Genomic DNA, 21,129 nt, shown 5'->3' with positions numbered 1-21,129 from the left:
TCAAAACAGCACACCTCTCAACTTCTAAAAGTGTGAGTTGACCTCTTTCCTGGAAAAGCTATTCCCTTGGGCACTTGAGTCCAGAATCTCAGTCATATTACTCCATCAAACAGAAGATTATAACTCTATTTTGCTATTGATTCAGGTCATATCTTCTTTTTCTGTTCTCTCGTAAGATGAGGAACCATTTATTATTCTGTCTACAGAAGTGCTCAAGGCTGGAATCACAGTGTGCTCTGGTTCCTAAGCCGGGTTGTATGCTCGCTCCTGCAGGTGCAGGGGTGAGCGTGTTCCTCAGTTAACTTTGCTTTCCTTGCATGGTTCCTCAAATTTCTTAGGTGCTTCATGACAAGGAACTGAGTGAGAGAAAACTTCGCTCCTAGAAAACCCAAACCTGTGCAAAGAAAACTTAGTTTACGGCATTGGCCGTGTGTTTCAGGTGATGAACACTCCCTCTTGTTAATATTTCCAGGAGAGCCAGCTGGCCCCACAATGGCCTGCTGAGACAATGGCCACTTCCTTCAGGGATCCCTTGCTTGCTGAATTCCTGCCTCCGGGACCTTCTGGGAAAAAGTGACCACAAGTCATAGGGATCTCTGTGAATGGTACCACCCACAGAAGGGCTCACGTTGTCCCGGACTTTTCTACTGTAAGTTTTAAAATAAGAGGAAGAGCTGCCAGGAAATAGGTCTGACAGGCTGTCTGACTAAGCAGAGGCACAGGGATTGGCAGGGAGGTGATAGCCGTCAGCATTGTCTCTGTTTCTGCTCCACCCTACGGTTCTGGCTGAACAGACAATAATATCCCTGGCAAAGTAAAGCATAAGACTTGGGAGATCTTGAAGATCAAGATATAATTCTGAGGCCCATAAAGGGGAAGTGACCTTCCTAAAATTTGAATTCACAGCAGATTGTGGCTTACAGTTCAGGTCTAAGTCAGGTATGAAGTTCTATCAGACCACACTGTTCTCTGTGTCATGACACCTGCTCCTGAAGGATAAGGATGGTCAGAGATGCAAACCAGCCTTAGGAAGACTCCTTCCAACTGTTGACTCTTGACAATAATCAACCTGGACTTTTCCCCCAATATGTGCTATTCAGATGCTTCAAGGTTCATGACGCTAAGACCGAGTGTGGGAGCCATTCCTCAGCAATCTCTACCATTCTTCCTATCTTCACTTTGGTCATCTTTTCCCAAGCATTGATCTATCTATTCCAGTGCGGGGGAAATGAATCTTGATGGTAGGGGAATTGGAGTTGTATGGGCAGGGCTCTAGGCCAGTTTTGCCTATTTCACAATTCTGCTGTCACAGAACATAAGTTTACTCTCTTTTCCACCCCTCTTCCCTACCTCCGCAATGGTGGCTAGTGCCTATGGAATTGACTTGATGACCCCTCATCTCTTTTTGTTTTTCCCCTTGTAATATAGACTCTATCCCCAAGTAAATCTTTATGACAGTTTTCTTCTCCAAGCTTTGCCAAAGAGTGGTAAAAGGGAGCTTATCAAGTGTAAGTAGTAGTCTTTCATGAAAACAAGGTGGGATTGGAGGGGACCTTAGATAATGTCTAGTCCAACTCTGTATTCTGTTGATATACAAACTGAGACCCTGAAATGCCATCCAACCTCTGATATAATTAGCAGAATTTAATAGGTTGCTTTGAGCACAAAATAAAGTATTTTAGAAATAAAGAGGCTATTTGTTTATAGCCCAGGCTGAGGAGGTTGATATTAGGTGACCATATTCATATTTTGGTACATTCTAAAACGTTTCTCTCATTTTCTCTTTTATACTTTATAGTCATTTAAAAAATTATAAACATATTATAGTAAAAATCAGGTAGGTCAATGGATGATGCCAAGAAAACAAAAAATTGTAATTTTTAATGCTCTTTAGTTTGAACATGTGATATAATATATATATAGGTGGATACACAATGTGGATCAGCCTAAGCGTTGTCATATGAACCTGTTGTTCCCAGCAGTGTTTCACACCTCATTTCTCTCCCTATCTGAGATTAATATACCTGATTTGAAGTAGAAAGTCAGTTTATTATTTTACCCAAAGAAACATAGCAAGCGAGCCAATATTTCTGTCTTGGCATAGCCAGGAAATATTTAATAATAGTTTAGGATGTGGCCAGCTTTGTGTATAGTCAGTTTGGGGAACGGAAAGACACGCAAGACATGGTGTCTTGCAAAAAGAGCTGGACATTCAGTAGAGCAGATGAAGCGATTAAAAACACAAGAGTTAAGTGATAATTGTGGTAATAATCGCTTGAAGGATGACACAAGGAAATAGAAAATAAAGGAGACATTGCAAGGAACTGTAGGAGGCTAGACGTTTCACCAAGAAGGGGAGGGTTTGGCCCAGTCATTGAAAATAAGTAGACCATCAATAAGCATAGTTGCAGGGTGTCGGAAGAATGAGATGTTGAAAGGGAAGTAATTACTCTGCCATGTGAGACTGAGATGGGTGAATGTGATGGTCTGATCCTTATTACAGAAGCTGAAAATTTCATCTTCCATCCTTGTAAATCTGGAGCCTTCGCTGAAGAGTTGAGAGGAAACCTCATCAGTCTGCAAACATAATCACCGACCACTGTGAGGTCAAAACAAAAAGCCCTTCTGTGTGGATAATGTCCCCTATGGGGGAAGCCCAACACTGTGTACAAACAGAGCCATCATTCTGGCCTCCTCTTTCTTAGGTTCCTAGTAATTTGGGAACTCACTGGGAAGTGTGGAGACCTGTGCCTATAGGCTGGCCTGGCAGACAGGTAAGGAAGGACCCTATCTAAAGTGTAGGGTAGGGTGGCTTAGCTCATCAGGGCACTCGGTACTTCTCAACAGACTATAATATAAATTAAGGAGGCTTCAAAAAGTCCTCAGCAGGGATGGATGAGGGGAAGGGGTTTGGGCCCGAGTGGTACTAATCCTTCATCTTTTCCTCTAAGGCCAGGGTCAGCGGCCCAAGTAAACATGGTGCCCCACAGAGATGGTCCCGCAGCCAAATGGCTCTCAGTGGCTTGACTCAAAGTCACCTGGACAGGCCTGACGGAAATGCAGGATGGCCCAGCCCTTCCCTAATGGGTTTTCCAGAGTCGATCCATTATTCTGCCTGGAGAAGGGGAGAATGAAAAATAGATCAGGTGCCTCGAGACTGTGGCCTATGCTTCTGTGGAAATGGGAGCAGGTGAAGGAGAGAATGACACAGCTGGGAATTGGGGTGCTGGCAGGCAACGCGTTTCCGGGTTCAGATGAGAAGGGTGAGGCACTGGCATGGCAGTGAGGCACTGGCACGGACTGTCTCCAGGCAGGGCTCTTTCTGGGCACTGAGCAAGGCCCGTGGCTTTGGGAGCTGCCCCAAGCTGGCGGTGGTGCCAGCACTCCATTCACCCTGTGAAATGTATTAATTAGTGAGTGGTTTTGGCGCAGAGAGGGTTGCCGTGGCTTCAGATGAATATAGCAGAAGAGAGGCCAGTTCGTCTGCAGGCACCTCTCTGAGAGATCTCAGCTCTTATGTGCCCTAGAAGAGCTTCCACTGGAAAGGAGGTGAGACCCCAGCAGAGCTGGATGGAGAAAATTCAGACAGCTGTGCAAATTAGTCCCAGTCCCCCAGCCCCGGGCAGCGAAAACAGAGTCTGTGCTGCACACGAGTGAGAATCTCAGGAACCAAACCAAACCAAACCAAACAAAAAAGTCCAGTAAACAGTGCCTCTCTACGCTTCTGCTGCTCTCTGCCCTCACTCTCATTTTCTTTTTTCTTTCTTTTTAAGATTTTATTTATTTATTTGAGAGAGTAAAAGAGAGAGAGCACGAGTGGGGGGGAGGGGCAGAGAGAGAAGCAGACTCCCCACTGAGCAGGGAGCCCTACAAGAAGCTGGATCCCAGGACCCTGAGACCATGATCTGAGCCGAAGGCAGACACTTAACTGACTGAGCCACCCAGGCGCCCCCTCACTCCCTTTTCGAGGATGGCTGCAGACAACCTTTTGGTCTGGTTTAGCCATGGCATGTCTACTCTAGAAGACAGCTGTGAGACCTTCCTAGCTCACTTCAGTTGTCTGAGGGCAGGCTGAGGTCCCAGAGGTGCATGGACTTTTCCCAGGCCCAGAGCCTGGGTAAGGGCAAAGCTGGGAGCGTGGGGGGAGGGGCTGGAAACAAGGCTGTTTCTTCCCAATCTAGGATTCTTTCTTCCACCTCACATCTAATGCCGCCAGTATTTTCAATCTATCCGGTCGACTGTGCTAACCCAGTGGTCTCCAGGATAAGTAGGCTATGGTCTCAAAAAATGCTGGTCTGAGCATGTCACCAAATATCGCTGCTGGGTGCCATCTCCTACCCCTCCAGCCCTGCTCTTTGGGTTCCTCCTGGGTCTTGCCATTGCCATTTTTCAAAGCATTCTGCCTTAAACTTTTCTCCACCCCTCCTCTCCCTGGAAGAGATAACTGCGCTAGCATTCGTGCCTATCTAACTCAGTGCTTTTCAAGTGCCTAAGTCCTGCTGATCACTCTGTCAGAATCTTTATGAATAGAGAGTAAAGGTTGAGAGAAAGGCAGGGAATGAAGTGATAGGAAGGAAAAAGAGGGGGGGAGAGAAACAAAGAATGCAAGGCAATGAATATTAATTGAATGCGTAATATATGCCAGGTTTACCATAGAGTTATTTCATTTAATCCTCACAATAGTCCTGTTCTTGTCCATACGTTTCCAGTTGCAGTTGCATAGTTGACAGAAAAGCTCACAGCCAGAAAGTAGCAGTGAGGTTATAACCCGAAGACATGGCTCTACGGGCTTGGTGCTTTCCACTCTGACAAGAAGGGGGAAGAGGAAGAAGAAGGACATTTTGGAGGCAGGGACAGGGCTGTGGAAGAGACAAGAGGGGCTCTGGGGCATCCCAGACTCCGATGCTGACCTCTGGGTCTTTCCTTGGTGTGGCATAAGAACATCTTTTCAAGTCTGCTAGGAGCCTTCCTCTGCTCCATGCACGGGGTTCTGGTAGAGACCTACAGAGCTCATAGTGTCAGGAGTCTGTCAGTAGGGTGGCCTGGGTTAAAGAAATAAGCACTTAGAAAATAAAGCAGGGAGGCATGCCACAGAGCCTGGGAAAAAAACGAGGTCACCTTAGGGAAGGTTGCTGGGAGGGGCCCCCTGGGAAGGTGACATTTGACCTGAGACCTGAGTCATCAGAGTTACTGGGCATGTGATGACTCACAAAGAGAATTTCCTCGGAAATGGAGCAGCAGTCTGATCTGACCCTATTTTTGGTCTGTTTGACCCATGGTGGCTGGTAAACATGGTCAGTGGCCCACTAGGGTGGGGGTTTGAGATGGGTCTTCTATGGGTATGGGGCACAGGGGAGCATGGTTGGTTGAGAACTGAAAATCCATAATTAATTCCAACACTGTGAATGAGAAAATACTCCTGCCACCACCCTGCCCATGGAAGGGGGGAGAGGTGACTCCTGCCTCCAGGGACCAGGTGGGGGAACAGGAGTTGATACTTTGGGATTGCTCAAAAACCTCTGAAAGGACAAATCATTTAGGGATCTCTGGCCCCTTTTCCTTTGGAAAAGGAAGATTTACTCAAGGCTGGTGAGCCCTAAGGACCCTTGAGAATTACCCCAACACCCAGACCAGCCTCTAGAGAAAGACAATCTGCCAAACTGGTCAGGTTCCTTGGGCCTGTAGCTGAGGCCCACCTGCCTGTGCTTCCTTCTTGGAGTAATTGTCATAAGAAGAATTTCCCACTCATGGAAGGAAGTCTATTTTCTCTTTTCAGATGTCAGTGTAACCAACGTGTGTTTAAAGGTCGGTTGCATCAATTCTCTTAAATGGCAGTTAAGCAATTGTCTGCACAAACCAGAGGCATCCGGAGCACAGGCTCCACTCAAACCTTGGGACCTGGGAGAGGCTGGGAAAAGAAGAACAAGGAGGAGGGTGCAGGGTGGAGGGCCGTGGCTTCAGGAAACTGAGCAGAACGCCCTGAACTGTAAAAGCAGATGCGTCAGCAGACAGAGGGGGTCATCCACTAAAGCCAGTGTGAGATGGGGAAGAATAGCAGACTCTGCCCACCACCTACAGCCAGCCTTCCCCCTCCCTCCTTCTCTTTCTCCCTTCACCTCCCACCCCCGCCCTGGGATCTTTCTCTTTTCCATCTGCTGGCTCTCTCACTCTGCCCTCCCTTCTATTTCTCTTCCTTCCTCCTTCTCTGTCACCTTCGTCTCTGTCTGGTCTTCCGTCTCCCCCATCCTGCCATTCTACCACATCCTCCCACATTATTCTTGGGAGAGTCCTGAGCTAGAGGGTCTGACTAACTTGGTGTAAATTTCAGCGCCACTGCTTTCTTAGCTCCTGGTCTTGGAAATGTTTCCTGAGCTTCAGTTTTCCTCATCTGAAAATGAAGACAATCATATCTAGCCCAAGGTGCTGAGTTTATTGGAAGGACTGAAACAGATGAAGCCGTGAAACATGGCGCCTGGTCCACAGTCAATGCTTGATTGATGGTAGCTCCTCTCCTAATGAGGCACGGGGTGTTAGCACAGCACTTGGCAGCCAGCAAGCATTCAACACAGCTTCACAAATTTTCCACGGGGATGGGGGAGCTAGGGATACTGTCTCCATTATATAGATAAGGAAACTGAGGTTCAAAGAAATTAAGTACCTTGGACAGGTACTTTTATTTATTTTTTTTAATTATATTTTTTATGTATTTATTTTGGACAGGTACTTTCAAAAAGCCTATTTTTTTTTTTAAATAAACAAGTTCTACCTATGGTATCACCAGCTAAGATGCTTTATTGCAATTTCTATGCATTATTCCCCATTCTGTCTCCCTAATTTCTTTCCCCGAACACCGTTTTCCAAATCCCAACATTATATGGTATAAAGTACAACTCCAGGCTATGATAACCTAAAATCTTCCTCTTCTAAGTGCTGTGTGGTTCTTGAGGAAGCTGAAACTCGGGTTTCTCACTAATCATAAGAAAACTCAAGAAGTGTGTGGACTTTCCATCCCCTCTTCCCTCCCTGCCTCCCCTTCTCCAGGATGAATTAGCTGATGCTTTCGTCTTTCACAGAGACTCTCTTTGAACAATCCTTTCATCCTCTTTTTGGTTTCTGCCCCATTTTATTTATTTATTTTCTTTATTTTTAAAGCCTTGATTAAATTTTGCAATGTTTATTTTGTTGCACAACAAATGGGAGCATTGGTCACAATTTACGTAGCTGATTTCATGTAACTGAGTTCTATGGTGTTTATTGCTGTTAAATACCTTCTCCCAGAAATTGGAGAGATGCACCATTTGCTGTGACACACACACCCTCCACCCTGTTCTTTTCCTGTGCAGCCCAAACCACAATTTATAATTGGGTGTTTATTTTGTCTTTAATGTTTATCTCTTCTGGGCTCTGTGGGGCTGTGAGGGCAGGGATCACATCTGCTTGGTTCTCCCCCTTTAGCTATATACCCAGCATCTTTTTCTCAACATCTCAACAGTCTTAACTCTGGCTGCATGCTCAGTCATCAGAGGAGTTAACAAATAAACAAACCCTCCTGATGCCTGTCCGGATCTTCTGGATCAATTGGTCTGAGTGGCACCGGGGCATCTACAATTTTGAAAGAGCAGTAAGTGATTCCGGCACAGGCAGAACCATTGACCTTAGGTACAGCTACCCTGCTCTGTGCATTGTGTCTGCCTGTCTTCTCTCGTTGGCACCAGCTTCTGTTCCTGCGTGGTTGCTGTGCCCCATCCCTCACGCGCCTGCTTTGGCCTGACGCACTCCTCGGGCCCACCCTAACACATTCCTCCTTTGCTTTAAACCACTGCTTATGACTCTACCTCCAGGACGGCAGCTCCTGACGAAAACGGTCCAGACTCTTGGCTTTTTGGATCATTCCAAGCCCAGCCCTCCTCCGTAAAATGCGTTTATACTATTTTCCACAAGCATGTGCTTCTGTTTGGTGCCCTGGCAAGGATGATTGATTTTGGACTGTAAGTTCCTTGACCTTTGCTGTGAGCCAGATGCTAAGGTGGCAGGAGCTGCCTCTGCTCCCACAGTTTGACCTGTGTAGCTGGAGTGTGGGAAAAGAAGGGGCTCTGGTCAAGCATGAGTGTGAGACCTAGAGCCGGGAGGGCAGGTGGCGGGGCAGGCGTTCGGATCTCTGGCCTAACGGAGGAGGCTGAGTGTGGACGAGAGGAGGGTCTTCCTGGTGTTTCCTGGCTTTGAGCATTTGAAGAACCAGCCTGAGGAGGATCAGACTTGTGCCCCGCGGCCTGTGGAGACACACCCGGTTCAAGGGCAGGCAGGGGTGCTATTGAGCACAAACTCAGCTCAGTGTGAGGAAGTAAGCCCTGGTTGTCAGGGCTGTGCTGGTGGACCCGGGGGGGGGGGGGGGGGTGTTTCCCAGCACAGAGATTTGCATACCAATTGCTCGGTTTTCGCCATATTTCTGCCCCACCTGTGCTATTATTTACTTAATACATATTTTTTAAACCTAGGATTTTCCTTAAAACAATTTTAAACAAACCACCCTTATTTAATCTTGTTTTTTAAAAAATACCTGTGAAATTACTGATACACACATACGTAGACAGTAGCAGACATATTTCTCTTTGAAATGTACAAAGGTGATACTCAAGTGTCGAAGCTGGTGGGACGTTGATGGGAAATATGATGGTTGGCTCCGCTCCCACTGCAAACCTGGGCTGTGTGATCAGGTCAGAGGAATCACCGATCTCTAGTGGGGAAGTTCTTCAGCCACTCCGAGCCCATTTCCTCAAACACTGCACCTGTCTCAAGGGCAGCTCAGAGGAGAGTGGAAGGGACAGACACACAGGCAGCATGAATCTGCCATTTCCAGTGCTACTCTCAGGCATATTGTTTCCAGAGCCTTTGCTATTCCTCTTATTCCGGCTTAGATGAGAAGGGTAGAAGGTCCCTGAGGGGAGAGTGCACTCTCGGAGCTGGGTCTGCCAGGACAACAGGGGTTAAGTACACGTTGCCAGCCAGCCTCGGAGCTCTGGCTCTCCAAACGCTTTGTCTGGCTTTTCAGCTGCTGTGCTTTTACAATCTGGGGATGGGAAGGAATGCCTCGGGGCCACCTAGCTTTGGTTCCACGGTCCTCACCCTTAGGGTTCCCTACTGTCTCCATGGAGGCTGCATCCTTCCCACATGCCCAGGCCTCCTGATCTGGGAGTGTGCTTGTGGGGTGTGTGTGTGTGTGTGTGTGTGTGTGTGTGTGCTGTGTGGGGTTTATGTGTGTGATGTAGGTGATGTGCTCTGTGTGTGTGTATGTGTGGTGTGTGTGTCTCCGGGTGGGAAAACTGATTGTGAGTAGGGAAGCTACAGAAAAAGCCTATAGGCAAAAATTTTAAGATTGAGGGCTGGAAAAATTATCCAGATTGACCTCCCCCCCCCACCCGTTTTTTTTTTTTTTTTCAGGTGTATGGAATTAAGTCTAAAGCTAATTAGAGGCAAATTTCAGAGCACAATGTATTTCTTCTGACTCCTAAGTTAGTGACTTTTTCTGATCATTTCATCCCTGTGGTTCCAGCCTTAGGAGGGCCGAACACTCTGCTTTAATCACAAGCCTGCTGAGGACCACCAGGAGCCAGCTGCCGCACAGCCCAGCGGAGGTGTGAGGTCCATGCGGCAGGGGCCTCGAAGGGCAGAATCCCCCCAAGCACAGTGTTGGCTACACCCAGGCCTCTGGCAGCCCTTGGTCTGGAAGCGCTTCCCCGCTCAGGAGTGCTGTCTCTCCACTTGAAGCCCTAAAGTGAGGTCTGCTTTCCCCGGCTGGCCCTAGCAGCCCCTCTGCTGGAGCATGGCCCTTCTCCTTTCCTGCAGGCCCTCAGCCCCTGGGCAGGGTGTCAGAATTTCACTTGGATCTGGGGTTCTCTTGGAACAGGAAATCTCGTCCAGAGGAGCATTTAAAAGTGTGCTGTTTACCTAATCTCTGTGAACTCTTGAAACTTGACTCAGAATGGCTGCGTGGACACGGGGCTATTTAACTTAAACACATACCCACGTTCCTGGGGGCTCCCCCAGATGGGAAACACGCTTTGGGGCATTAGCAGGGGCAGGCACGGGTAACAGTTTGCTAGGGCTTTTATTTGCAGTTAAGGATTACTCCACCACGTGACTAAGGATGTTGGACAACCTCAGATTTCCTTCCAAACTTTCTCCAAACCAAGCCCCCATCTGTCTCTTTCCCTTGCCTGGGTTCTGTGATTTTGTGTTGTTGTTTCTGTGTTTTCCAAAACACTTTATGCATTAACTACACGTACTTTTCCACATGAGATGCCAGTAGCACCATGAGCACAGAGGAAGGAGGCCTTCTGTTTGGATCCTGGACTGTAGGCCATGTTTACTTAAAGGCCAATTATTTAAAGGTGATTAAGTGTGTGTGTTTAGAACACACACCTTAGCCAGAACAATCAATTAATCAATTCCGGACTTCGTGATGTCTTGGAAAAAGTTCAAGTAAAAAAAAAAATGTCCCCCACACAAATACCCAGCACCTGTGTGCTATTAATAGTTTAAGGACCTTCATGATTCCTGGAGTCCATAGTCTCTTGTGGTTCATCTCCTCCTCCAATTTGCCCCCCTTCATTTTCCCCTTCCTTCTCCTAATGTCCCCCTGCTATTCCTTATGTTCCGTATATAACTGAAACCATATGATAATTGTCTTTCTCTACTTGACTTATTTCACTTAGCATAATCCCCTCCAGTTCAACCATATCAGTGCAAATGTTGGGTAATCATCGTTTCTGACGGCTGAGTAATATTGCATTGTATATACAGACCACACCTTCTTTATCCGTTCATCTGTTGAAGGACATCTCAGCTCCTGCCACAGTTTGGCTATTGTGGTCATTGCTGCTATAAACATTGGGGTGTATGTGCCCCTTCTTTTCACTACATCTGTATCTTTGGGGTAAATACCCAGTAGTGCAATTGCTGGGTCATAGGGTAGCTCTATTTTTAACTTTTTTTTTTTTTTTGAAGATTTTATTTATTTATTTGACAGAGAGAGACAGCCAGCGAGAGAGGGAACACAAGCAGGGGGAGTGGGAGAGGAAGAAGCAGGCTCCTAGCGGAGGAGCCTGATGTGGGGCTCGATCCCAGAGCACCGGGATCACGCCCTGAGCTGAAGGCAGACGCTTAAGGACTGTGCCACAAAGGCGCCCCTATTTTTAACTTTCTGAAGAACCAGCGGAGGGGGGTGGGGAGATGGGATAGGCTGGTGATGGGTATTAAGGAGGGCACGTATTGCGATGAGCACTGGGTGTTATACACAAACAATGAACCATGGAACACTACATCAAAAACTAAGGGTATACTGTATGGTGACTAACATAACATAATAATAAAAAAAGAAATGCGATATAAAAAAGAAATAAAGACCTTCATGATAGCCTCTGTGGGTTTCGATTCCGGGACTCTGGTTTGTGACCACTGAAGGACCCTCAGGGCTGCCCCCCGGGAGAAAGTCAGCTGAAAGGGTGGTGCTCAAGGGGGCCGTTCCCATATCTGTCAAGAACTGGAGACTCACCTGCCCGTGAATTCATTTGAAAGCACTTTGGGGAAGAACGCAGAGTCGGGAGCCCGGCATTGGGGGCTCACTGTCTGGACAAGACCTGTGGGCTGCTGTGAAGGGAAGCACGAGAGACTGGAGATGGGGCCGAGGAGGAGGCTATGTGCCCAAGATGCTCTCAGGGAGGACGCTGCCACCGGACCGGCAGGCATCTGTGCAAGGAAAGCCCTCTCAGACAAAGCAGGTGGTGTGTCATTGTGAGCGCGGTCTGCAGGTGCGTTGAAAAGAATGACCTAATTATCTGGGGAAGTAGTATGGGCCCACCTGCCTCCAGTTCCTTTAAGACAGGACTGGCCACACTGTGCTTTCAGAAGCTACCAGCATCTGGGTGGGACAGGGAAGCGAGGGAGGTGTAGGGAGACTTTGTGTGGGGGAGGGTGTCCGAGGGTCCCCCACGGGAGTGAGCTTCATGACTAATGACATAAACTAACGGACGTCCCGGGGCAGCTTCCCAGGAGGTGGAATGGGGAGGAGGGGTGCAACGTCAGTTCAAGGATTTCCGCTATTTTGAAATGAGACTGGGGCTTGAAAATACAAGGGAAAATAAATTAAAAAAAGAAGGAAGCTGAGGATAAGAATGTCATGTGGGCTGATGAAAAGAGAGCCCCCAGGGCTGAAGCAGGACTGAAATAGGACATGTCCGTCCCGGGCCAGCTGCCCCCCACGCTCTCTTGTCACTGAGATGTTTAGAACTAGCTCGAGGAGCTGTGACCAGACAGTTTGGTCTGTATGTGCTGTTTTGGTGATTTCTTTTCCCCCTTCTCAGCTTCAATGCACTCAGCGTGACATGGATAAACCAGTAAGCAGAGTCGGCACCTGTCAAGGGTTGCCAAACATGACCAGGGAGACTGGAGGAGCCACAGAGAAGTGATTTCCATCTCAGCCTACGCTCTGTGCTTTCCTGGGGTTTGGACCTTTCTGGATCTTCCCCTGACACTAGTGCCTTCTGGGCGGACCGAGGCAGCTGCCCCCGGGTCACCAGCGAGATGGGGTTCCTCAACATAGCATCGCACGACCGGGAGGGCAAGTGAGGCTGGGGGCACTACCCAGGAGCCGCCGGAAGGGGTATTCATTTTAGGTCCATTTATTGTACAGTTGCTAAAGTGGGGCCCAGAGATTTGAATTAATATACTTGTCACGTGGCTGCCTGGGGCTGGGGCACATGCAGCCTTTTTGTGTGTGAAGGACGCTTTCTCTGGGCCTAACCCAAGGTGGTGAGTCTTCCGTGTGGAGAAATGCACTGAAAACCATCCTTCTGCAGTTTGAGTGTCCTGATAGGTCAGAAGCTGAGGATGTCTCAGGACTCTGCGTGCGGTGGCCCCTCTTCCCGGTGGGTGAAGACCAGAACTTGAAAACCACTCTGGACCCAGGATGGGACCAAAGACGGTGCAGTGTTCAAGGCCAGGAGCTTTGGACTTTTAATTCCCCATAGGCTGAAGCGTGGACAGTGCTTCTAGACTTTTCACATGTCCTACCTGGGAACTCTGTGTGTTGGGGAACGCAAGAATGACTCCTGAAAAACTGGAAAAGAAGACGCCTGCCTTTTCTAGCCTAATCTTCAATAAATAATAGACTCGGGGAACGTGGGGACCAGTCAGAGTGAGGGATCTATGAGCTGTGTGATCTCAGGCCAGGGACTGGCCTCTTTGAGCTCAATTTTGTCAGACGCATAAGGGGGTTGGATGCACGATCTCCAAGCAACCTGGCTGCAGTATTTTCTAATTCTCTGTTCTGTGACCCCTGTCTTCCTTGGACGGCTCTTCTAATCATTATTTTTACGACCATTGCCTCTGTTCACACTGATAACCATTTTTGAATATTACTCCTCGCACCAGTCTGACCGATTGGAGCGCATAATTTGGACAAGGGCGGCAGCCAGGCATGGTATAAACAGGCACTGTGGAAACAGAAGTTCTACGGGGGCTGAAGCAGCAGTCCCTAAATGTCCCCACTCCCTGCCTCCCCATCCTCCAGCCCGGAGCCAGGCCGGGTGTCAGGGCTCAGCCAGGTGACAGCGATTGTTTTCTCCTGGGCTTTTCTCCTGGGCAGGACCAGCGGTGAGCCCAGGCTGCAGGAGGAGGGAGGCGTGGCTTTGTCATTTGGGGAAAAAGTGTGACGTGTCCTGTTTTTGCTTGGGGAGATGGCAGCTCATTGAACTTTACGCTTAAGTTTTGTGCCGATTCGGGAGGGCTTTGACGAGGTAGTGTGGAGAAGAACGCATGCTCTTGAGTCAGAATGTTCCAGCTCCTTCACTGATCAGCTGTGCATCCCCAGAGAAGTTACCTCATGATCTCACCATCAAATGGATATACCCAAGTCCTAATGCACAGGACCGTTGGAGGATTGAGTTAACACATGTTGGGGCGGGCCTGGCTCACTGTGACAACTTAAGACGTACTAGCCACTGTGATGATCTCAGCCTCCTTCTTATACAAATTATAGGACTGAGGCAGAGACAGAGAGAGAATGACTTGACCAGGAGCACACGACTTGACCAGGAGCACACGCCCGTGGCGACAGGGTCGGATGAACACTTAGTTCTCCTGATTCAGTGCTCCCCTGAGGGTCACACTATCTCCCCGGACTTCCCACAACATATTTCAAATGCTCTTCCTAAATGCTTGTCCCCTGCTTTTAGGAATGACCCCCTGTCCCCAGTAGGCCTGGCCTGCACACCCTCAGCATTCCCACCTCCCCATCTCCACCCTGGGATCTCCCTCCTACTTTTCTCTACCATCTTTGGGAAACATGTCCAAGCCATTCTTGGGGAGTGTGGACAGTTCCCAGACCCCTCCAATGCAAGCCCTCTCTAAACACATTCCATTGTCTGTGCCTCTCCTTTGGAAATGACATTGACCCTGTGTTGTGGATCGCTGTTACATGGTCAGTGCCACCCAGCCAGTCCCTGCTGTCAAGAGCTTCGGGGGCAGCATCATTTTGGGTCAAATGCATATTGTCTTTCACGCTCTCTGGCAGTGAGAGTTGGCAGCCTCCCTTCTGAACTCCCAAGGTTCCGCTGTGGGCCCTCACTCTCCCCTTCCTCTGCTGCAGATGAGTTGGGGAGTGGTAGAACCCACTCTCCGAGCTCCCCCTCGCATTGAATACCACAGCTCATTTTCTGATGCAAATCCAGCCAGCCATCCTCCTTCAGGAGCATAAATAGAAACTTAACTCTAATTAAAAACAAACTAGGGATCTCTGTGATTCCAGGACAGCATTGTTCTCATAAGGCCTTACAAGAGGAAACATTGAAGATAGGTTGAAATTAAAATAGCTTTCCCAGCACACAACCATGTGTTGACACTTTTCCAGGAAGCGGGAGCAAAGAACTAAATTTTCTTTTTCACTACTGGTTTTCAATTGCACAGGACATTTTCCAAACTCTTATTCTTATAATTAATGCTTTTCAATGGTTTGTTTTTATTCATGTAAACGTTGCACACATATTTTAATTATGTAAGAAATTATGGTAGGGACACCTGGGTGGCTCAGATGGTTAAGCGTCTGCCTTCGGCTCAGGTCATAATCCCAGGGTCCCAGGATCGAGCCCCATGTCGGGCTCCCTGCTCAGCAGGGAGCCTGCTTCTCCCTCTGCCCTCCCCACCCCCGGCTCGTGCTCTCTCTCTCAAATAAATAAATAAATAAAACCTTTAAAAAAAGAAATTATGGTAGTAAGGAATGGTAAGTCTCATGAATATATTTATTTCAGTATATCAAAAATGAGGTCATTTTTTAAAAGCAGCAAATGAGTGGGTCAATCTAGGAGCAGAAGCTGAGGGTGCTCTGATGATCAGTGGGTCCCTGGCTGCTCTGTGACCTTGGCAAGACCCTTAATCATTTCAGAACCTCATTCCATCATCAGCAAATGAGGTTGATGACACCTGCCCTTTTGATTTCCCAAAGCAACCGTAAAGATAAAATGAGACAGGCTGCAAAGCAAAAGCACCAGGCAGAGTATGAATCATGGTTGTGACCTTAAATTATGTCTGAAATTTCATGACTTCATCTTTGCAGGACCTCTCTGTGGGAGAAATCGGAGACCCTGGCTCTACCGTCCTGTTTCTCTTCAGCCCTCGAACCTGCGCCCCTGCACACCTCCTTCTTTCTTTCTTTTTTTTTAGGATTTAATTTATTTTGTTTGGCAGAGAGAGAGACAGAGAGCACAAGCAGGGGGAGCAGAGGCAGGGGGAGAAGCAGGGTCCCCACTGAGCAGAGAGCTGGATGTGGGGCTCAATCCTAGGATCCTGGGATCATGACCTGAGCCGAAGGTAAACGCTTAACCAACTGAGCCACCCAGGTGCCCCTGCACACCTCCTTCTGTTCTTCTCTGCCACTGCCGACATAAGTTCGTGACCTGTCACCGCTGGGTGACATCCCTTCTCCCCACATTCTTTGCCATGTGCTTCCAAGTATTTTCATTTGATATGGGGGCTCTGAGCCTCACCATTTTGACTTCTCATTCTTGCACTCTCCTACTTTTCCAGAAGGCTTAACTTTTTTTTTTTAAGGTTTTTATTTATTTATTTGACAGAGAGAGTGAGCAAGCACAAGCAGAGGGAACAGCAGAGGGAGAGGGAGAAACAGGCTCCCCACCGAGCAGGGAGCCCGAGGCAGGGCTCGATCCCAGGACCCTGGGATCATGACCTGAGTCAAAGGCAGACACTTAACCATCTGAGCCACCCAGGTGCCCTGGAAGGCTTTACCTTTGAACTTGGAGTCTGCTACCCTCCCCAATTTCCCCCACTTATGGGCTGGCTGGTCCCGTGTCCTCTGACGTACCTCTTTTCTTTAATAGGCCCTTGTTATCTCAGCTGCTTGCTGATTTGGGTGACCTCCCCCCATCCCAGGATGGGCTCCACCTGCCTTCTTTCCTCTCTCACGCTGACCACAGCCCCCATGTCATCATGCTGGTGACAAGTCCCAGCCAAAGAGCAGTGAGCTAAGGCGGTGAGCCTCATTCTGAAGTGGGGTCCTGCCTCTTCCTCCCTGGGCCCTGATCCTGGGGAAGCCCTCAGGGAGGAGGGAGCCAATCTGTGCTTTTCTCTTCACTTTCTTTCCTGTTTGACCTGTGAGTGTGCAGGGAGAGAAAACAGGCCTTTGGCAACAGGACAAATAAACGCATACCCAGGCGGCACCTTCCTCTGTGGAGGACTGGGAGAGCCGGCATCAGAAGGGATTTGGGGACCAGTGTGTTCAGCCCCCCGATTTCACAGCCCAGGAAGAAGAGGCGAGGAGGGAGATGTGTGCCTGAAGTCATTGTGCCAGGCCTGGGGTGGGTACCGGGCCTCACAGCTGATTCAGATACGGCTCCTGGCCTGAACTGCTCAGTCAGGGATAAGGGAACATTACTGTATCCACTGGACGGTCGTTGCGACCTGCTGAGTAATCGGGCCTCTCCCGTATGGTCCATGTATCTATCTATCTATCTATCTATCTATCTATCTATCTATCTATCATCTATCTATTACTTTTTAAAGGTTGTATTTATCTATTTGAGAGAGAGAGAGAACGGGGGGGAGGGGGACCAAGAGAGAGGGAGAAGCAGTCTCCCCACTGAGCAAGGAGCCTGACCCAGGGCTCCATCCCAGGAGCCCGAGATCATGACCTGAGTCGAAGGCAAGTGCTTAACCGACTGAGCCACCCACATGCCCCTCCCATACTGTCCTATTCATTGAATTCCCCTCTCCTCCAGCAGCAATCCACTGCCTCCCTGAACGTCAAGCTCTCAACCAATCCATGCGTAGATCTCTAACCTTCATCAGGAGGATTTCCAAACCGAGGGATCTCTTCCCCACAGGCGGCCCCTTCCCCACTGTTCTGCCCTCTCTCCGAGGTTTGTGAGGTTCTCCAGTGGGGCTAGTGCAGTGGCATAAGGTCCCTTCTTCCCTGTAGGGCCTGAAGACGCTTAGGACAGCCACAGCTCAGCGCTTCGGGAAGTGACAAGGGACCTCTTTTTCCAAAAATGATTTAGACTCTTTTGTTTGTAATGGGTATCCTGATATTACGAATTGATTGGAAGAGCCAAGGGACACCATGAGTTACTGGAGAGTTCCTTTTTATTTTGCTTTTCATTTCATGAGCCCTCATGTCCTTCCCCAGGAGAGGGTGCCCCACAAGGGACAATGCTCAGGGAGTCCTTGGGCAGGCTAAGAAATTGGTAGGCAGCTCCCTAATGATCAGTCATTCAGCATGCACCTTGTGAGGGTCCTGTGTCAGTTATTTTGTTACTGCAAAACAAACTACTCCAGAACTTAGTGACTTAAAACACCTGCTTTTGGGGCGCCTGGGTGGCTCAGTTGTTAAGCGTCTGCCTTTGGCTCAGGGCGTGATCCCAGGGTCCTGGGATCAAGCCCCGCATCGGGCTCCCTGCTCCGCTGGGAGCCTGTTTCTTCCTCTCCCACTCCCCCTGCTTGTGTTCCCTCTCTTGCTGGCTGTGTGTCTCTCTCTGTCAAATAAATAAATAAAATCTTAAAACAAAACAAAACAAAACAAAACAAAACAAAACACCCCACCTGCTTTATGCACGTTATTCTGTGGGTCAGGAATCTGGGCGGGCTCAGTGAAATGGCTTATCTCCATGCCACATGGTGTCCCCTGGGACAGACCAGTTGGAGCTGGAGGATCCGAACTGGCTGCACTTACTGTCTGGGGCCTTGGTGCTGGCTGTTGGCTAAGCGGTCCAGTTCTCCATGTGGCCTCTTTCTCCAGCAGGAAAGCTTGGGCTTCGTTACTGTTGGCTGAGTTCATAGGGAAAGCTGCCATGCGCGAGAGCTTTACCATGTCTCTGCCATGTCACATTTGATGATGTCTCTTGGTCAAAGCCAATGACACGGTTAAGTAGGAGTCAGCATGAGAGGGAGTGCACATATGGTCTATTTGGGACCATACATCAAATCTAGGATACACAGATGAGGAAAAAATACCTTCTAAGGACAGAGACTATAGCTCTGTAGACCATGTACCCCCCCCCCCCAAGCTGGCAAGACTCCTGGAATCTCACCAGATTCACCCCCCTTTCACCTTATCTGTTCACATTTCAGATGACTTCTCTCCACCCAGGATGAGAGCAGGTTGCTTAGTTCCTAACACACGTCAGCAAGCATGAATAGTGAGGAGCTCTGACCCTTTAGGGTAGATTCAATAAACACTCTCCTTCTCAAGATAAAATAATGGCTGCATTTTCTATTAGCAGGTATGTCACGTTCAGAGGCTCAGGGTGAGGCACAGTGAAGTGGGCACCTGGCTAGACCGTGGCTTCCAGGGTCAAGGATGTCAGGGGAATATTACTGAAATCCTCTTGGCAAACAAATAGGGTCATTGTCCTTGGGTTGCTGAGGCAGAGTGATTCAGAGTGTGATCTGAGAGTCGAGAGCCGGTCCCTCCTGGGACCTGTGATTCAACTGCACTTGCTAACTTTGGGGAAGTTACTTATCCTCTGCAGTTTTCACATACGCAAAATGGAAACAACATGTATCAGCCTATCAGGAAGACTGTCTTGGAGATCAAATGGTCATGCACGTCTTGCATATCATTGTATCTGGTATACAGTAAAGGCCCACAAGCCCAACTATTTTTATTGGCATGAATACACATTTATCCCATATCTTCACCATTATTCTTAAAAGGTAGAATCCATAAGTATGCATATCCCGTTGTGGAAGAATAAACCAAAGGGAAGAAAAAAAGGAGGGGAGGGATGAGAGAAGGCAATATAAGAGAAGCTGAAATGAAGGGTGAGAAGAAGAGGGGAAAGGCAGAGACAGACACTTGAACTGGCAAGACTGTGAACACACATACTTAAAGACCAGAGATCATTTTCCGAGAAGGAGTCACATCTCTGGGGTTGCCCAAAGCTCACTTGGCTCCTGGCAAACCTAAAATATTTGCCAGTGGGAGAGGCAGAGGGGTGTGTGTCAGAGAGCAAATGGACTTTGCCACCCAAGGTGTCTGTACCAACTTGGACCTTATCACGTGGAAAAAAGGAAAGGGAGTGGGGGCAGCGAGAGGGAAATGTTTGGCTGGGAATTCAGCCATGAGACCTGCCCTATTAGCAAGGCTACAAATAATACATACAGCTTCCCCTACATTTCCAACTCTGGAAGGAAAAACAGAAGGCCCAGCTACCTACGCACTTTTCCAGACCAAGTCTCCAGTTTAACACTCCTCCTTTGCTCCTCTTTGGTCCCTTCCTTCCCCCTGGGAATCTCAAGGGCTGGTACTGGTGGAAAGTGAATTGCTTGCCAAGGATGAGCAGGACCAGGGCGACCTGAGGGTCACATCCCTGGTCCGAGCTGCATTCTCTGCCATAGGCGATTCCAGCGCTGGGATAGCAGACGTTCCTCTGTGTGTAGATGGAAGGATTAGGTAATGACATGACTCAAAACTGGGATGAGGATGGTGTCAGAACGCCTTTCTCTAATTTATGGAACCCAAGATCTGGGATGGGTAAAAAGGGCTCCCCTTGGCAGAAGGGGCCATGAGAAACCTCTCTAGACATCAGCACCTCCAGACCTTCCATTCTGGCCACTGTTCCTGGCCACAGTGCCGGCTCAACCATCTGAGAAGGACCCCCTCCAAAACTGTGATGACGTATTTCTTTCTTTCACATATAAGTATCCTTTAACTCAAACAGATTTGGAAGTCAGGGTAGGAATTTCAGGGAGTAGGTGCATATTAACAATATTTAGTATTTAGATATCTGTGCATTTTTGGTATTTTATGCTCTTATAACTCCAATTTATAATAAGTAATCAAATGATTAATTTAGACGTGAGTTTAGGTTGAAATCTTAGTTTATTTATTTATTTATCTTTTAAATAATATTTTTTCATTATATTATGTTAGTCACCATACAGTACATCCCCAGTTCTTGATGGAAAGTTCCATGATTCATTACTTGCGTATAACACCCAGTGCACCATGCAATACGTGCCCTCCTTACTACCCATCACCAGAAATCTTAGTTTAAACTGTATTTGGATAATTAAGAAAACTTGGGCATCACTACTTTTAGGAACTCAGTGTATTAGATTTATAAGAATCATTTAAGTAATTGAGAAAATTTATCAAAGTTCTTTTAAGTAAATGCAAACATATTAAATTTATCAGTGCAGTGCAGAATGTTTTCCTTAATAAGTTTGTAACTGGGACCAAACAGTCATCAAAGCTCCTAACAAAGTGGTAGTCAAACCACTAGCTCTATAATCAGATTTGTAAGATTGGTAAGTTGAAAGTAATAGATTGATGGAGAACTAGAGTTTTTCATGTAGAACTTTAATTAATAGAATATTTATTTAAAATTAATTTTAAAGTGACCTCTGGATAATGTTTTCTGCTCAAAAAATCTACTTAGAAAACATAAAAGATGTCGCAGTAAAATTATTTTGATCAAGATGATTATTAGCGTACAGGCTTCTTCTGTTGCTGTGTGAAAAATTACCTCAAATGGAGCAGTTTAAATGAATTCCCATCATATATTATCTCACAGTTCATGGATCAGTAGACCGGGCACAGCATAACCAGGTCCTCTGCTCAAG

This window comes from Ursus maritimus, unplaced genomic scaffold, assembly GCF_017311325.1.
Source record: "Ursus maritimus isolate PB19 unplaced genomic scaffold, ASM1731132v1 scaffold_1, whole genome shotgun sequence".
In the NCBI taxonomy this organism is placed as follows: Eukaryota; Metazoa; Chordata; class Mammalia; order Carnivora; family Ursidae; genus Ursus; species Ursus maritimus.
Note: the sequence above shows the minus strand (reverse complement) of the source record.